Below are 18,938 nucleotides of genomic sequence, written 5' to 3' on the forward strand. Positions count from 1 at the left end.
CTGGGTTTCATGCTTTCTTTACTCTGCAGCTGTTGATTCCGTCTCTTGTTCTGGATGGAAGATAGCAACGAAGCCACTTCAAGGGGCTCAGCCTGCCTTTTTGTGTTATTGTTTAGATGAAGATATTTCCATTTATTAAAGCACACTATTTAAACATTTTTATCATGTTTCAAACTTGACTGTGTTCTGAAGGTATGAGCACAGGCAGACATAATGGGGGATGTTTTCCAGGAGAGAACATAGACCATACCCTTATCAAAGGAATTATCAGAATTTTCATGTATGGATTGAGAATCAAATTCTGGAGTTAGACCTGAATTTAAATTCATACTCACAACTTATTACCAGTCTCATCTTGATTAAATGGTTACCACACTTCTCATCAATTTCCTTATCTTTGAAAGCGGAATAAGAGAAGTATGCCTGGTGGAGTTACACATAAAGCTCATCTGATAGAATATTCATAAGGATTTTGCACAAAATATACATGGAAATATTTTAGCACCGAGTTTAGCATGCGATTCGTCTTCAATACATTTAAGAGCTATTATTTTATTGTTATTATGCTATCATTAAATATCACTATTACTTAAATGTCATTATTGCTAAAATTGCTGTAAAACTACCGCAATAACCCATGATGAATTGCCCTCTTCTGTTTCCTTTGTTTAAATGGAAAATATATATATAAATCTAGACAGAGAACACTTCAGTGATCCTATTCAGTGGAGTGAGAATTTCCATGGCCCTGATTAAAACAAATCCTGAATTGCATGGACTTAAGATAGCAGAGAGGGGCTTCCCTGGTGGCGCAGTGGTTGAGAGTTCGTGACCCGATCCGGGAAGATCCCACATGCTGCGGAGCGGCTGGGCCTGTGAGCCATGGCTGCTGAGCCTGCGCATCCGGAGCCTGTGCTCCGCAACGGGAGAGGCTGCAACAGTGAGAGGCCCGCGTACCGCAAAGAAGAAAAAAAAGATAGCAGAGAGGCTAAGAGATTTGAAGTTAGACATCCCCAAGTGTGAATTCTACTGTGACCCTCTTCTAGCTCTAGAACCTTGAGGAAGTTACTTAAACTTTCTGAGCTTTACTACTAGTTTCCTCATCTGTATCTTTTTCAGGACTATTTATCAAGGATCTTCCTGTTCTCTATGCTTGGACGTATCAATGAATAAATTAGACAAGAGCCTTTGCCTGCTTGCGCCTTCTTGCATGCTTTCTCCCTCCTTACACTCTCGTGTGGAAACGGATGTTATAAATAAATTCTATGCTTTGTCACAAGTTGATGGACGCTACGGGATAAGGAAAAGGATGTGAAGCTCACTGAAGAGGCTTGGGTTGGGAGTGCTGGAGGAGTGTACAGGTAGGTTCTGATTTTAAATAGGGTAGTCAGGGTGGATTTTATAAGTTGACATTTGAGCAAAGACTTGAAGTGAGGGAGTTGTCAGAATGTATGATGGGGAGACCACTCCCTGGGAGCAAGAATAACCAGAATCCTCCATCTCTGCCAGAGTTTTCTGCCAAAACTCTAAGGCAGAAATATGCCGGGCAACTTGGAGGAATATCAAGGAGGCCACCCTGGCTGACTTAGTCAGTGGGGAGGAAGAGACAGCAGGAGGGCTGGAGGTCGGATATGTGATGGGATGGCTTGGGTAAGTCCTGGGAGGCCATCACATGCATTGTGTCTTTTACTCTAAACGTAGGCAGCCAGGGGCAGGATTTTAGCCGAGGTGTGGCATGAACTGTCTCTTGTTTGAAAAGCACAACTCTATCTGTGGCCTTGAGGATGTGGGGAGAGAGTGGAGTCAGGGAGAATCTCGGGAGGCGACTACAGGATCCTCGGGGTCTATGTTGGTGGCCTGCACCAGGCTGCTAGCGGCTGGTAATTCTCAGAAGTGGCACATTGGGAAGGTTGTGACAGCATTTCGTGGTAGATTGAATGCAAGAATGGAAAGGAAGAGGGGGTCAAGGGTGAATTCGAGATTTAGGGCCTGGGGAACTGGAAAGGTGTGGTTACTGTCACCTAAGATGGAAAAAGTTTGGGGTAGAGCATGTTTGGGGGATTAAAGACCAGTTTTGGAGGTATAAGATTTGAGATGTTTTCGTGACGTCCAAGTAGAGATGCTGAGTACACAGTTGGATACACAAGTCTGCAGTTCTGAAGAAAGGTGTAAACTAGAGATACACTTTAATACAATGGAGATATTAAGAATAATTACATGGAAGGGCTATTTTAAAGATAAAATGAAGTAATGCAATTAGCACTCTGTCTTCTCAAAACATTTAATAACTGTTAGCTAAAATAATTACCTGCAATGAAAAAATACCTATAGTTTGTTTTGTTGTTTGCAGTAAAAGTGAATAAAACGTCACAATTATTTTAGTAGTATTTGTGACACAGTAGTTTTAGTTAAGACACCATGACTACAAACATTTACAATAAACCTTTCAGCCTCCTACTTTTCACTCTGATAGGGTACTTGGAACCATATTTTGTAAGGTTTAAGTTAGTTGTCATAGGGTACCTCTTTAATTAGAAGTACTTCTGAACTGTCTAGTTCCATGCAGTTTTATATACATATATGTATAATTATTATTTTATGATTTATCAAACTCAGTTGAAAATTTGCATCACTGATATACATTAGAATTTAAGCATTTACCCAGGTATTCAAGGAAAAAAATGTACTTGTCTTGTAATTTCCATAGGGGTACTTACTTTCACATCTTCCCTTCACTTTGCAATCGAAAACATGGCAGGGGAAATATTATCTTACTGGTCTTTGAGTTCCCCTTAGCTATCTGCAAGTCCTTAAACAGCCTTTGTGGCTTAACCAAAATTCTCTTCCATCTTCATTCCGCTAACAGATATTGGTCTAAGCATGTACTTATACTAAAAAATGCATGACCACGTTGTCTCTACACATCTATAATTTTATGTTAACACTATCATTATGTAAGCTATACTTTAATTGTAATTATAACAGATTTTATGTCAACACACATCCATTTCTAGTGTTCATCTGGTGTTCAAGGGGAGAGCAGCATGTCGTAAATGTTATCAAAATATAATATCTGAAGAATAGAACAGAGGGTAATTGTGTAATTCTGTATTCACTCTAATTAAGTTCAGTGGAGTTGGCATAATAGAATTAAGATGAAAAAAAAAAAAGACATTGAGGTACCATGGCTCCCTCTCCTAACACACCCTTTTCGTATCCGAGAGCAGAGACTCAGCACCTTTCTGTACAGAAATGGAGACAGGAAGAGGCCAGAGGATGAATGACAGGCACGAATGAGGTGGAACTTTGAAGAGCAACATGGAAATGAAATACTTCTTTTGTATTTGGTAGGTGGGGAAAATGTACCAGCGTGTATGCCTACTGGGACCACGTTTTCCAGAACAGTTAAGCCCGGTGTCAACTATGCTGTCCCACCTTCCTCGTAAGTAGGAACATACTGTTACTTGAATCTTTGCTTCCTGTTTCTTGATACCTGGTTGAGAAGATTATCACAGGAACTGCATCTTGTTAGCAAATACACTGTTTTGAAATGATTGACACTCACTGAAGAGTGGCAACTCCAAGCTTGCTCTCTCTTGATCTTGGACTATTTAAGTCTGGAGTGCAGGAGTGGGTTATGGGGAAAGACCATTGGAATTCTTATGTCTTCAGCATAATGGTTATAGCATAATGGTTAGGAGTGTAGGTGCTGGTTCAAATCTCTGCTTTCCACTTGCTAACCATATGAGCTTGGGCAATTTACCTGATTACCTGAACCTCAATACTCCTGCCTATAAAATGATGTTAATAATATTTCATCCCCATAGACTTGTTTTCAATGTTAAAATGAAGTCACTTACACCAAGCACTTAATACAATGCCTAGAGCATAGTAAAGTCTATTATTATTACTATTACTACTACTACTACTACTATTATTATTATTATTACTATCACGATGCCAGGTGCTATTTTTCCTATGCCTTATTCCATTATCTTCTGCCCTGTCCCCCCATTTCTGTCTTGTTTCTGTACCAGGGTAGGTTTGTCACAGAGCATTTTCTTTCCCTAGTGTCTGACTCTTAGTCATCAAGGTGACTGGTCCACGACCCGGCATTCATTGCTGCTCGTTGAAGGAACCCATTTTGAGAAGGGGAGTTGGATGTTGATGCCAAGTTGGGTCAAGGAGAGAGAATTTTCTCTCTTCTGCACTCAGAGAGCTAAGTGAAATATTCAGCCCTCAGAAGGAGAATCAGGCAAAGGGCAACATGCTTAATTTCATACCTTAGTGATTAAGAACAAGTCAGACAGGCTGGATTTGAACTCATTTCCGTCATGTACTGACAACGGGATCTTAGGTGCTTTTGTAACCCGTCTGAGGCTCAGTCAACATCTGAAAGAGACGAATAACATTATCAGGACCTAGCTATGTATAGCCTCGTTGTAATAAGTGAGTAAATCCTTTTAAAACGTTCAGCACGTTGTTTGGCATATAAACACTTAATAAAATTTAGCTTCTTTGACTACTACCGCTGCTAATATTATTAAGTAGCTGAGCAGATCCGAGGCCCATTTTTTTCTTAGATTGCACATAATCATTTGGACAACCAGCTCACATTGATCAACCGTTGCTTATATATAAACCCCCATGAACCCAAAGGTGCTTTAACTCTCTCCCAGTCAGAGCCTGTTCTGGGGGCAGAAGCAACACCGGCACTACCCCCATCATCTTTGCCTTTATTGTCACTACACTGGCCTGCCGTACTGAGCACTTTCTGTTTGCCAGGCACCAAATTTAGCCCTGCGTATGCACTATAGCATATAGTTCTCACACTCAGGTGGGAGACATTATCATCATCCCCAATTTTCAGATAAAGACGCCAAGGTGTTGGAAAGGTAAGAAACTTGACCCACAGCAAGAGATGGAGCCGGAGTATTCAAACCCTTCTCTGTGACCTCAAGAACCCTTAAATATTAGCATACTACTACATCCTGGTAAGAAAATCTGCTTCCAGCCACTCTGGTGAGAGTAGAAATGATTCTCAGTCCCCACATTCCTCTATTGCCCATGCCACCCTAGCCTCAGGACTAGGGGGGAAAGGAAGTGATCTCTTCAAAGAGCAGCCAAAGGGAACCTACTCCCTTCTGCCTTTTCGGAATCAACTAACCAATATTTTATTTCCTTCTTAAGAGTCCCCACATGTTCCTTTTGGTACTTAGCTTGGCCTTTTAGAATTCTGACATTCTGTGCATGACTCATCCACTGTATTTCACGTTAATTTATTGAGGTCAAGTATAGGGTCTTACTCATCCTGAAGTCCAGTTATCCCCTGTCACATCTAACTCTGTTCTTTTCTTCTTGTAGGACATCTGCAGGTATTTATTTGAATTTTGTTGAATTGTTCTCATCAATAGTACATTAAAAGTTATACAGAAAGTGCTTTCTTATAAGGAAAACCATCTAAATAGATTTCTAGCTCTTTACTTTTTATAGCACTATTGTAGAGATTATAGATCTCCAGGTAATATTTTTTAGATTGAGTTCTTCATATCATCTTATTTTTACATATAATGATAAATCTGAATTTTCTCTATCAAACCTCCGAGACTTCACTGGCTTGTAACTTAGCTTGTTGATTATGTGTTGTTGACTTTTCCATTTACAATGATATTTGATCCTGGTAAGGATGGGGCTGGGTGGGAAGGTACATCTTAGGGCCATAAATTGGTTTTGTAGAGAACTAACATAAAGATCTAAAGTCTCATCATATTTCTGCAGAACTCATGAATCATTTTATTATAATTCCATTCATTCAGGGAGTATAAAGCCATTTTCAAATTGTTATTCCTAATTTGTTCATCTTCTCTTCCTTAGTCGTAGTGAGAAGAGAGCAGGCTGAATGGAAGAAAGTCATTATGACCACTGGGGCCACTAGGGTAGGCATCAGTCCCAGAGTTTTGTTTTCATCTCTCCGCTATTAATATTGGCTAATGTCTTGAGTGCTTACTTGGTGCAAATTACTTAGCCGACCATGGCAAATGGATTGTGTCATTTCATCCCCTGATAGTCATACAATTAATGTATGTATTATTATGATATCCCGTAATGCATACATGGAACAGAGCCTCAGAAGTAGTTATTTGCTCACGAAAATATGGTAGATGTGGAATTTGGACTCAGGTCTGATAGACTCCTAAATCACTCCTAGTGATTTTTACCACTAAATTAAAGTTGTATACCTCTGGAGAGTAGATAGTTTCTAAAATTTCCTCAGCTCTAACGTTTTATAATTAAATTTTTGTCTGATGGCAAGCTTAACAGTTAAGATGGGTAGGAAGGAATGCCAGCCTGTTGAATGGAATTTCCCTGAAATAAGCCTGTTTTATGACACCAGTTCACTCATTCATTCACTCAGCATGTATTGAATGTTTGCTCTGTGCAAAGGCATTTTAGGCATCACAGTGGAGTGAGCGCCCCTTCCATAGACTCTCCTGCAGCACTCAGAGAAGTCTTGGACTGGTTTGCCTGTTATGGAATGGGGCTTGGTGATAGAAGCCTGGTTTGTCCTCCACTGATAAAACTAAGACATACTCATATGAGTTTGTAGGCATCTTGAAGCCGTGGGATAGTAACACACATGAATCTTACCATTTTTGCCTGGGATTAATGATATAAAGGTTTTGGATTTGGGTATGGAAAATGGGTGCAATTATGGGTGTGTTGGTTCTACATATATATGGACATCACGTGTCATCAGCCTGCAGCTACCTGCCATTCCTCACTACTCCTTCTTTTCACAAACCAAACAAGTACCTTCTTATCTCTCCTGTGGATAAGCTCTTGACAGTGGCACTGGGGCCTCCCTCAATAAGTACATCATTGGCTAAACCAGTGGTTTCTCAGATATGCTCATTGAACAACCCTTAAGGTGGATTGACATTCCACTGCCTAGAATAGAATATGGTGTTCTTTAGAAATCGGGGGGAAAAAATAGGCCACCGGATGTACTTTCTTTAATTTAAATTGTATATATATATATATATATATATATGAACAATTGTTATATATGTGTATGTATCCTTGTTCATATATATGAATGATTTAAAATTGAAGATATATATATACACACACACACATATATATGTATATTTAAATTTTGGCTTCTGTTAGCAAGTAGTAAATTAAATTATTAGCAGATCCATACTGCAGGGAAATAACCAATCAGATTTCATTCAATAGCTTGCTTTTTTGTAGATTTATGGTTGTGATTTTATATCTGCAGGTATGTTTGCTGAAGAAAATATTTCTACCACTTTACACAAAATTAAATTCATTTAATACCAATGCGGCATGTCTCAAATGTCTTAATACAGTTTTAATCTTTAATCGCATCAGAAGTATGAAATTAGAAACATACCCCAAAATCATTTGAAGATATAATTACTTTCATTTCCCTTATACTTTTGAGACTTCTGAAAAATAAGTATTTAGTTGTACTTATCTGTTTCTGTCTCTCTAAGGGATAGCAAACACTGAAACACAATTCTTTTTAAAAGTCAATATTAAAAATATATTGTCCAAGATGATCAAAACTAAGGAAGTGGCAAAGAAATTCAAAAATTTAAACTTTCAAAGGGTGCTTTTTTTGTGAATGTGTAGTACTTGTTCTTCTGAAGGAATTAATCTTTTTAAAAATTTAATTAACTTATTTTTTATTGAAGTATACTTGGTTTACAGCGTTGTGTTAATTACTGCTGTACAGCAAAGTGACTCTGTTATACATATGTATATACATTCTTTTTCATATTCTTTTCCATTATGGTTTATCACAGGATATTGAATGTAGTTCCCTGTGCTATATAGTAGGACCTTGTTGTTTAGCCAATCTATATATACCAGTTTGCATCTGCTAATCCCAAACTCCCAGTTCATCCCTCTCCCACCTGCTTCCCCCTCGGCAGCCACCAGTCTATTCTCTATGTCTCTGATTCTGTTTCTGTTTCATAGATAGGTTCATTTGTGTCATATTTTAGATTCCACATATAAGTGGTATCATGGTATTTGTCTTTCTCTTTCTGACTTACTTTGCTTAGTATGATAATCTCTAGTTGCATCCATGTTGCTGCTGCGAATGGCATTATTTCATTCTTTTTTATGGCTGAGTAGTATTTCATTGTATATATGTACCACCTCGTCTTTATCCATTCATCTGTTGATGGACATTTAGGTTGTTTCCATGTCTTGGCTATTGTGAATATTGCTGCTGTGAAGATCAGGGTGAATGTGTCTTTTTGAATTATAGTTTGGTCTGGATATACGCCCAGGAGTGGGATTGCTGGATCATATGGTAGGTCTATTTTTAGTTTTCTGAGGAACCTCCACACTGTTTTCCACAGTGGCTGCACCAACTTACATTCCCACCAACAGTGTTGTAGGAGGGTTCCCTTTTCTCCACACCCTCTCCAGCATATGTTATTTGTAGACTTTTTAATGATGGCCATTCTGACTGGTGTGAGGTGGTACCTCATGGTAGTTTTGATTTGCATTTCTTTAATAATTGGCAGTGTTGAGCATCTTTTCATGTGCCTATTGGCCATCTGTATTTCTTCTTTGGAGAAATGTCTCTTTAAGTCTTCTGCCTATTTTTTTGATTGGGTTGTTTGCTTTTATTGTCATCAAGTTGTATGAGCTGTTTGTATATTTTGGAAATTAAGCCCTTGCTGGTCGCATCATTTGCAAATATTTTCTCCCATTCTGTAGGTTGTCTTTTCATTTTGTTTATGGTTTCTTTTGCTGTGCAAAAGCTTGTAAGTTTGATTTGGTCCCCTTTGTTTATTTTCATGTTTATTTCTATTGTCTTGAGAGACTGACCTAAGAAAACATTGGTATGATTTATGTCAGAGAATATTTTGCCTCTGTTCTCTTCTAGACGTTTTATGGTGTCATGTCTTATGTTTAAGTCTTTAAGACATTTTGAGTTTATTTTTGTGTATGGTGAAAGGATGTGTTCTAACTTCACTGGTTTATATAAGGCTGTCCAACTTTACCAACACCACTTGCGGAAGAGCCTGTCTCTTTCCCATTATATATTCTTGCCTCCTTTGTCAAAGATTAATTGTCAAAGATTAACTGAGGTGTGTGGGTTTATTTCTGGGCTCTGTATTCTGTTCCATTGATCCATATGTCTGTTTTTGTGCCAATACCATGCTGTTTTGATTACTGTGACTTTGGAGTACTGTCTGAGTCTGGGGTGGCTATGCCTCCAACGTTGTTCTTTTTCTTCAGGATTGCTTTGGCAATTCTGGGTCTTTTATGGTTCTGTATGAATTTTAGGATTATTTGTTCTAATTGCGTGAAAAATGTCATGGATAGTTTGATAGGGATCGCATTAAATCTGTAGATTGCTTTGGGTAGTATGAGCATTTTAACAATATTAATTCCTCCAACCCAAGAACATGAGATGTCTTTCCATTTCTTTGAATCATCTTCACTTTCCTTTATTAATGTCTTACAGTTCTCAGCATATAAGTCTTTTGCCTTCTTGGTGATGTTTATTCCTAAGTATTTTATTTTTGGGGTTGTGATTTTAAAAGGCATTGTTTTTTTACATTCCCTTTCCGATATTTCATTGTTGGTATAAAGAAATGCAACCAATATCTGTATGTTAATCTTGTATTCTGCTACCTTGCTGAATTCGTTTATCAGTTGTAGTAGTTTTCATGTAGAGTCTTTAGGGTTTTCTATATATAGTATCATATCATCTGCATCTAATGACAATTTTACCTCTTCCTGAAGGAATTAATCTTGAAGTTCTACTAAGACTTTTGGGATACCTGTTTTAATGAGCCACTACTTCCTGCCTGAGATTGCACTATGCACCAGAGATTCTAGAATTAGCATAATAAAACTAATAATGCAAACAACAGCAACAAATCTTCACAAACGTTCCTTGTAAGGAAGTAAAGTCCACTGGAAAAACAGACAAGTGAAACACACATTCAAAATGGCAGTGATTCTCAAACATTTATGTGCTGAAAAATCACGACAAGCATGATAACCAGGGCAATTACTAGACCCCTTCTCCAGCTGGTCAGGTGTAAGGTCCTGTAACTCTATTTTTGGTGAATGCCTCCAGGAGAGTCTGAGACAGATGTTCTCAGTTGTCGTCAACCTTTAGTGTGCATCAGATTTGCCTGAGAATATTGTTAAAACACAGATTGCTGGGCTCCAGTGCCAGAGTTCTAACCAGTTCCCAGGTGTGGCTGATATTGCTGGCCCAGGGACCACATTTTGAGAACCACCTTTCAAAACTCTGCAGTATGCGGTTGTGTGTGTTGTGAATGAGACGGGCCCAGAGAACCAAAGGAGGGCAAAGGGACTCTGGCCTAAATTAGTCAAAGGTAACAATAGCAGCTAGAATTGATTGACCCGAGAAAAAATTATAAGAACTTTACCTGCATTTGCTCATTTAATCCTTTCAGTAAGGTACATAGGTGCTACTTAGTGTTCCTCTTTTACAGGGGTGTCCAGAGAAGGTAACTACTTTGCCCATGTCCTAAACTGGTAAGTAACAGATTAAGAATTCAGGTCTAGGAAGTCTGATTCCAGAGCCCACACCTCTACCCTTTCTGCATGTAGAGAGGAGTAAAGGGTTGTCAGTGAAGCCTTCCTGGGGGCCCTGGCCTCTGAGTGTAGATAGAAGGATGAGTGGACATAAAGATCATTATTTGTGTGTGGTGGGGGTAGGGGAGGAAGTATGAGGGCTTCCAGAAGAGCCCACCCTCCCCATACATCTGCTATAAGCAAGTCTGATGATCAGGAGTCCGGAACATGAGTATGACTATGGGATACTGAGAAGGGTTCTAGAACCCTGAGGTTAGAGTTCTGGATCAGTTAGTAGGTAACAGAAAGTGAATGAGTGATTTACCTTACTTTCCACGGGTAGCAGGAAGTTTGGAGATAGTCCCTCTAGCGTTAGTCCAGCTGCTGAAGGGCATCACCAGGGGACTGGGTTGCTTCGCTCTTCCAGCTTCCACATCTCTAGCACGTCCACATAGCTTCAAAGTGACCCCAGAATCTCCAATAGTGTTCCAACAATTTGGGCAGGAAGAAAGAAAAGGAAAAAAAAACAGAAATTAAGTAAGAAAAAAAAGGCAGTGTCTAACTCAGAGAGCAAATTTTTTACCACAGATGGTCAGCAGACTTGCACTTAGATCTCATCAGCTCGGATTTTAAACTGGCCACCTTAGCCTTAAGGATAATGGGGTCTCCTAAACCAGGGCTCTGATAGTAAGGAATAAGGAGAGAGTGGTACTGATTAGCAGTGCCTGCTGTCCCAAACAAATATTATCCCCAAACTATTTTTTTATCCTATATTTTACTTTAAAGAATGGAGGGGAAACATTATGTATCTGTAAATAGCCTTTTAGAAAGGGTACAATTATATAGTTATACAACCCCCTGGAGGGCTCCTTTCTTCTAAAATCTCTTTAAAAACTGTTCAAGGTTAAGGACATTTTTATCTTAATTTAGTAACTCGCAGTCGATTATCTTGGAATGACATCCTCTCTCTGCAGATGTTCTGTCAGGCTTTAGAAAATTCTAGAAGTGGACAGAGAAGTGTTATGGTACATGTATTTGCAACATGCACGTCTTTGAAATGAAATCCATTTAGGGACCAAAAGGCATTTCATGTCTTTGCTATACATTTTCACATATTTGCCTTTCCAGAATTCCTTTGAGCAAGTCTGTTAGATGTAACCCATCCGTTTCTCCCATCTGAATTCTTTATTACTAAACATTCTTCAGTATGCTCTCACTCCCCTCTGTCAAAGGCGTTTCTCTGGGTCCTCACCCTTCTCATCTCATATGTGAATGCGTATCTTAAACTGAAGCAACAGTCTGCTATGACTTCTCCATCACTTGAAGAACCCGTCTTTGTGGGAAAAAAAGTAGACTTACTAACTTAGAAGGTAAAATGCGCGCAATGTTTCTGAGAATTAAAAACTAAGATAAAAACATAAGCAATGGAAAAAACTTCCAGTGGATCCTTTTCAAAGACTTTATTTTACAGAGAAGGCAACTGAGGTTTAAAGAAAAAATGCGTTAGTTAAACACTAAATAATAAACCTTAAACCTCAGTGGAGCAACACATGGACAGTTCATTTCTCACTCACTCAGGAGTGTAGTATGGGCTTTGGTGGTCTGAGGGTCAGTTTTCTGCTCAGTTATTCAGGGACCCACCACCTTCATCAAGTGGCTCTACGTTTGTCCTAAAAAGGAAAGGAGAGAGGAAGCTGCAAGCTACAATTATCAACTCGTTATCCTTCAGACATAAACTCTTCAGGTCACCTCTGGTCACGTTCTTTGGGATAGAACCATACCCAGATGCAAGCGGAGATGGAGAATGTTGTTCCTATCTTGGTCCTAGTGATGCCTCTACAGGCTGGAGGAGCTAATTAAAGTGTAGTCAACAGCTCGTTGTTTCTGCCACAATGAGTGATTAGCCTAAGACTGTGGATTAATTATGTGTGTGTGTCACATATACATATAATACACACAAACATATATATGTGTGTGTATATATACATTTTTTAGCATGAGTTGACACATGGGGCTTCTGCCGTATCAAAAGAGTACAAACTGCCTCTTGTTGCTTTTTCTTAATTGAAGTTGACTACTACTGTCTATTTCCCTTCATTTTTCTATCTCCCCCCCGCCTTTCAGTATTATATGAAAATTCTGAAAGAAAGAATTTCAAAGTTTCCAGTGCTTTTAAAGGTAATAGAATACTCAGACCTTAACAATTTTCCTGTGTGAAACTTTTGCCAGACTAAAATAGTTAACTTATGAAAAGTAAATTTAGATTGATACAAAAGAGAAAATAAGCTGATTTTTTTTTTACACAAATGTCCTGAGTCAGGGTGGAAAATAAATGGAAAAGTGGAGGAATTTAGATCCTTTTGTTGTAAATTTAAATATTTTTAATTGTAAAAATAATACAGGCTCATTGCAGAAACTCCAAAATTGAAAGGATTTAAAGAAAAAAGGAAGAATAACTCAAAATCCCATTTCTGATAAATCATCTCTGTAACATTTTTGAGGGTATCTTTGGAAACTTTTTTGTGACGGGGTGCATATAAATACAATGCAAGTGTAAAATACCTTTAATTATTATATCAAACTACAAAACAGTTCTATAACATTTTTATTTAGTAATATAAGTATGATTACTCATCACCTAATAAAAATCTGCAGCATCATTTTTAATGGTTGAACAGCATTCTATTATTTACTTAACCAGTCCCTACTGTTCAACATTTAGATTATTCCTGTTTTGCTTTGCTAAGCAATGAGACAAGCATCCTTGTTCATGTCTTTGAGCATTTGTTTATTTCCTTAGAATGGACTTCTAGAACTTGAATGGCTGGTTGTCAGTTCTGGTACATACTGACATATTGTCTTCCAGAAAGGTTACCGTGCTTTTTATTTCTACCAAGAATTTAACATCCAGTGTGGTTTCTTACACACACTCATCAGTACCAGTATTATCAATATCAATACCGGTATTATCAAGTTTTTTAAAACTGTGTCATTCTAGTCAGTAAAATATGACACCTGAATTATTTTATTTGTATTTCTTTGATTAATAATAGCAAGGTTGAACATATTTTCATATCTTTATTGGCTGTTAATACTTTTTAGTTTGTGACTTTATGACATCCATTTTTCATCGATGTATAACAGCCTTTTATATATCAATGTGTTTATTTTGTTTGTTGTAAATGCAATTTTCTTCTCTTCATTTATTAATTTTTATTTTGTGTGTGTTGAACTTCTTTAATACTGTCAAGTCTGTTCAAAAACCCTTTAATGAACACAACAAATGTGGAAAATCAGTCATTCTCCTGCATTTTGTAATCAATTTATTTCCTTTTGGACAGTACAGAAATGTAAGTTCTTATTTCATCTTATGGTTGGAAAGAATCTATTCCCTCGGAAAGGGATTATAGTCTCCATGATGCAGTAATGGGAGATTTTATAGGGTAGGCAGGGTCTACAGAAGAAAAAACCCTAAATCACACTCCATTGGTGGTTGCCTTATTTATAAAAATGGCATTTGAGGTTGTGTGACTGCCATCAGGTAAGCAAAATTAATTTTTAGCATGAAGTACTCCTATCAGCAAGAACAGCCTAGGATAGGCTAGCAGTAAGAAGTGAGGGGTTATGGGATTGGGGCATAGACTCTGTTTCCTCCAATGCAGCTGGAAATTTAAACTCTGGGGCTCCTGCTTGATCCAGTCAGCCCAGGTAGTATGTGTTGCCAGGTAGGGTGAATAGACTCAGAAGTACAAGAGCTCATCCTTGGTCCCCTCTGGAAATGAGCAGAGAATACTGTGTCAAGCAGAGGTGATCAGTCCATGGTCTGGAGACTTGGATCTCCTCACATAGTCCTTAAAGTCAGGGTGAGACAAAATGCCAATACAAATTATATTGATGACAGTATCAATGAGGTGACATTGAGTCCTTTGACCCAACGTGTGTCTGCAGTGTGCCATCCATTAGTAAATGGGCAAAGCCATTTGACAGATCTATCTGATACAATGAATGAATCTGACACTCATATTTTGAAAAACTGAAACTGTATCCATTTGTCAAGAACAGTGGCTACTTGTTCTGCTTTATTCCCCCTGGTAGAACTAGGTAACATTGCAGGCAGTAAGACGTTCCGGCATTTCACCCTGGAGTAGCCCCAAAACTGAAGAAGCTGTCTTATCGGTAGTTAGCTCCTTGTCACCAAGAATGTTAAAGTAGATTTGTATGATTAGCAAATTAAAGAGACTGTAGTGCCTACCACTACTGTATTCACTAAGGCACCCAAGTTATTCTAAAGAAATCCTAATAATACATTAGGACCGTTTTGAATATTTTTATTTGATTAGCCGTAATCTTCTAGTTATAACATCCATCACCATTTTGACCACTGAAACTTGGCCTTCTTTTCTTACAGCCTAGCCCTGTGGTCTTGGGCTAATCACTAACCTGCTTAGATACAATTTTCTTCTCTATGAAATAGAAACAATATTATATACTTTGAAGGACTGCAGGAAGATGAGCTGTAATGTTTATCAAGTGCCTAGTAAGTAGCCTGGCCCATAACAAATACTTGGCTAATTGTAGATGTTAGTTTCATTTTTAGTTTTATTTCCAAACATTGCTCTTTACTTTTGGAACTCTAAAATTTGTTTTGAGAGTGGAGGACTTGTTGTTTGGATTCCTCCAACACTCTCTGTATATTCTGTACTTCTAACCCTACATCATTTATATTAATGGAATAAATGATCTTTGGTCTGGTGATTCCAAGGTGACGAGGAGCTAAGTGGAGGTTCAGTATACACCTGGAAGTATGGATTTTCATGCCCAGTGCAAATGTGGGAAAGGCATTATTCCCACATTATAAAGGGGGTAAAGACCTCCAACTTGAGGAGACTCTGGGTTGAGAGATGAGAGATTTACAGGTACTGTGTTTATCCTACAGGGTACCACAGGGGCTTTTATGTTCTGTAGCAAGAATTTGCACCTTATACCCTTGTAGTTAGATGTAAAGCATACCACATAACTAATATCTAGTAAGCATTAGAGTTAGAATAAATACCATTTATTTAACGTTTCCTTTGTGTTAAGCATTTTACAGTTACAACATATGGATGGATACTATATTGTAATGGTTAAGAGTGTAGTTTTTTGAGCTGGATAATCCTGGATTGGAGTCTCATCTTTATTACCTCTTTTTTTCTGTTTCATTGAGGTATAATTGACAAAATTGTAAGATAGTCAAAGAGTATATCATGATGATTTGATATACATATCTGTTGTAAAAGGATCCTTCCCATCACGTTAATTAATACATCTAACAGCTCATGACACCTTTTTCCTTTTTTTCTTTTTTTGGTGAGAACACTTAAGTTCTATTCTCTCAGAAAATGTTAGTTATACAATACAGTATTATTGACTGTAGTAACTATGTTATACAGTAGATCCTCAGACCTTATTCATCCTGCAGCTGAAAGTTTGTACCCTTTTACCAGTCTTCCCCCCTTCTCCCCACCCACACCCCAGCCCCTGGCAACCAGTTTTCTACTCTGTTTCTATGAGTGTGGCTTTTTTTCTTTTTAGATTCCCTATATAAATGATATCATTCGTATTTATCCTGTCTGGCTTATTTCATCAGCATAATGCACTCCTGTTTCATCTATATTGTCACAAATGAAAGGATCTCCTTCATTTTTTTTAAGGCTGAATAATATTCCATTACCTCTTAAATGAGTGACTTTTGGTACATTGTTTACACTTTCTAAGCCTCAGGGTTTCTTTTCTTCTGTAAAAAAAAAAAAATATATATATATATATATATATACACACTAACAGGTTATTTTCTGATATGTGGAATGTTTGTTGAATCAACAGATAATTAGTTGAGATCATAAATGTGACACTTAGCACTGTATTAACATTTATTAATACTCTCTCTGTTAATTTCTACAATAAATTGTATAATAAGTAACAATAATAATAGTACTACTGGTAGTTTTAGAAAATGCATAGGATGTGCCAGGCATCATATACTGTACTACCCTCCTTCATGTGTACCACAGGTTACATGTGGATATCATCTTCCACGTTGTTTCCTTTAAAGAAAATTGAAGCTCAGCAAGATTGAGTAGCTTGCTCCAGATGTGAACTCAGGTCTGAATCACTCCACATATAGGTTCTTAATGACTCCATTTCTTTAATTCCACATCTGCATTTGTTTGTTGTTGTTGTTTTTAACTTTCCAAGCATCTGATCTGAAATTCCTTTGTCTTTGGGGAATTTTCCACTTTGTGGGTCTTGGTGTGAAACAGAGCCTTCCTCTCGTTATACAAGCTGAACATGTCAGATACACTGTTTACTCACATGCTCAGTCTCCCTTACAGATGGAAAACAGTCGGGCGACCTCAGGTTGGCCAACTGCACCCCTCTCTTGGATTTTGAATTACAAATAAATGATGTAAAGAAGCAAGGCCAGCAGTGCTGGGTCAACCTCCTGTTTCCTGTTCCTGCTTGGTAGCAAGGCCAGCTAGGACTTATAACATCACTTTGGCCTGATCCTATAATTGCAATAGCATAGCCTTGGCTTTCGGTTGTTTAGTCTGCTTCTAGTTACTGAGACCTAACCATAAACTTCCAAAAGTTTCCTTTTCTGCTCAAATTAGCCGTATCTGGTTCCTGATGATTACAAATAAGACCTTTCCTGATATACAATGGTGACCTACTTATCCAGGCAGATGTAACATCGTCCTGGCAGGGACAGAGGGCAGGCAGGTTCCTTGAACAGCTGAACAAGAAGAAAAAGACCTAAGAAGCAAGAATTGAAGCCAGTTCTGCTTGTGTTATAATTCTACCCGCAGCTGCCTCTGTTTCACAGACCACATGCTAAGGACCATGTCCCTTCCCCTGTAACAGACGAGCAAAGTAGACCCAGGCCTTCCAACCCAGAGACCAGCTGAGCTGTACCGTGGACAATCTAGGATGTGAAAGACTTCACTCAATGTCTTTGTCACTTGACACATTGTTCCTGTCTTTGGGAAGTAGCTTCTTTGTGTGACAAGAATATGCTAAACCAACACTTAAGTGGACAGAGGTGAAAGATGCCAAAATTAGCTACAGAAAAAAAGGCGTAAAGACTTGTATTTTCTGTTATTTGAAGGTGTTAAGACCCCACATAGAATATGAGTCCTTTAAAGGAAAGTTGTGAATGGCCCAGGGAATGTTGAATTTCCATGTGGCAATATGTTCTTGATCAGTCATGATGATGATGATGGTAGCATCAGTAGCATTTATCAGTGTTTCCTGGGTGAGAGGCACTTTATCCTAATGACCTTTTATCCCCATGACGACCCTGTGAAGTAGGAAATACTGTTTCAGCATCTTCAGGGTTTTTCTTTTTCTTTTTTTTTCCATCAGGAATTTACCCTAGATCACAGTTGGGTGGTAGAACGACCAGAACTGGACACTAGCCTTTCCTGAATTCCCAGCGTGTGATCTTAGCAGTTGTATTGCCTGATGCAGAGCCATGTAAATGTTGCCAAAGCAATGAAACGTGTACCTGTTTCTAACAGATTCTAACTCAGAAGCTCTGGGGTTAAGTGCAGAGCAGTTGAGTGTGATTGTCTTTACAGACAGTAGATAACTTAAGAGAAGTTGTTTAAAAGTATATTTGCATATTGCACTACACTGTCATATCTGTGATTGGTTAGCTATTGAGTAACTAACACAAATCCCAATCCCATCTCTAATCTCATTCATCTCTTGTATGATATTTGACCTAATTGAGGCAGTTTTTTTTTTGTTCTTTCCCACAAACACACATCGAACATCCAAAACATGCTTACCATTTATGAGCATATTCTCTTAGTTATTTAGGAGTTGAGTAAGAGTGAGAGAGAAGGGCTTCCCTGGTGGCGCAGTGGTTGAGTGTTCTGCCTGCCGATGCAGGGGACGTGGGTTCGTGCCCCGGTCCGGGAAGATTCCACATGCCGCGGAGCGGCTGGGCCCGTGAGCCATGGCCACTGAGCTTGCGCGTCCGGAGCCTGTGCTCCGCAACGGGAGAGGCCACAACAGTGAGAGGCCCGCGGACCGCAAAAAAAAAAAGAGTGAGAGAGAAAAAGACACATAAATATGAAATACGGTCATCATTTTTTTAATATCCTTTATGTTGTTAATCCCTCTTAGCATTTACTGCCATTCACTCATTTGTATTATTTGGGGTATAGCAGTTTATTCACACAGCATTTTTACATATGGCTTATCATTTGTATTCTATTTTAATAACACTAATAATTATAGACTATTGACAAACTCATCAGACCCTACATATTCATTTCAAAATCATGAAA

General features: G+C 38.4%; 1 long non-coding RNA gene across 7 annotated transcripts in view; it reads left to right on the top strand.

Annotated features, from left to right (window-relative positions):
* Positions 1-18,938, top strand: part of LOC137201783 (uncharacterized) — a 59,841-nt gene that overhangs the window by 12,087 nt on the left and 28,816 nt on the right. For 6 of the 7 annotated variants that reach the window (XR_010932321.1, XR_010932323.1, XR_010932322.1 and 3 more), the window contains exons 3-4: positions 1,281-1,361; positions 3,352-3,442. This is a non-coding gene — a long non-coding RNA (uncharacterized lncRNA). Of the gene's footprint in view, positions 1-1,280; positions 1,362-3,351; positions 3,443-10,520; positions 10,564-18,938 lie in introns of all 7 variants that reach the window. The other variant, XR_010932326.1, reaches the window with a different exon arrangement.

The sequence above is a fragment of the Pseudorca crassidens genome, chromosome 11 (genome assembly GCF_039906515.1).
Source record: "Pseudorca crassidens isolate mPseCra1 chromosome 11, mPseCra1.hap1, whole genome shotgun sequence".
Classification (NCBI taxonomy): domain Eukaryota; kingdom Metazoa; phylum Chordata; class Mammalia; order Artiodactyla; family Delphinidae; genus Pseudorca; species Pseudorca crassidens.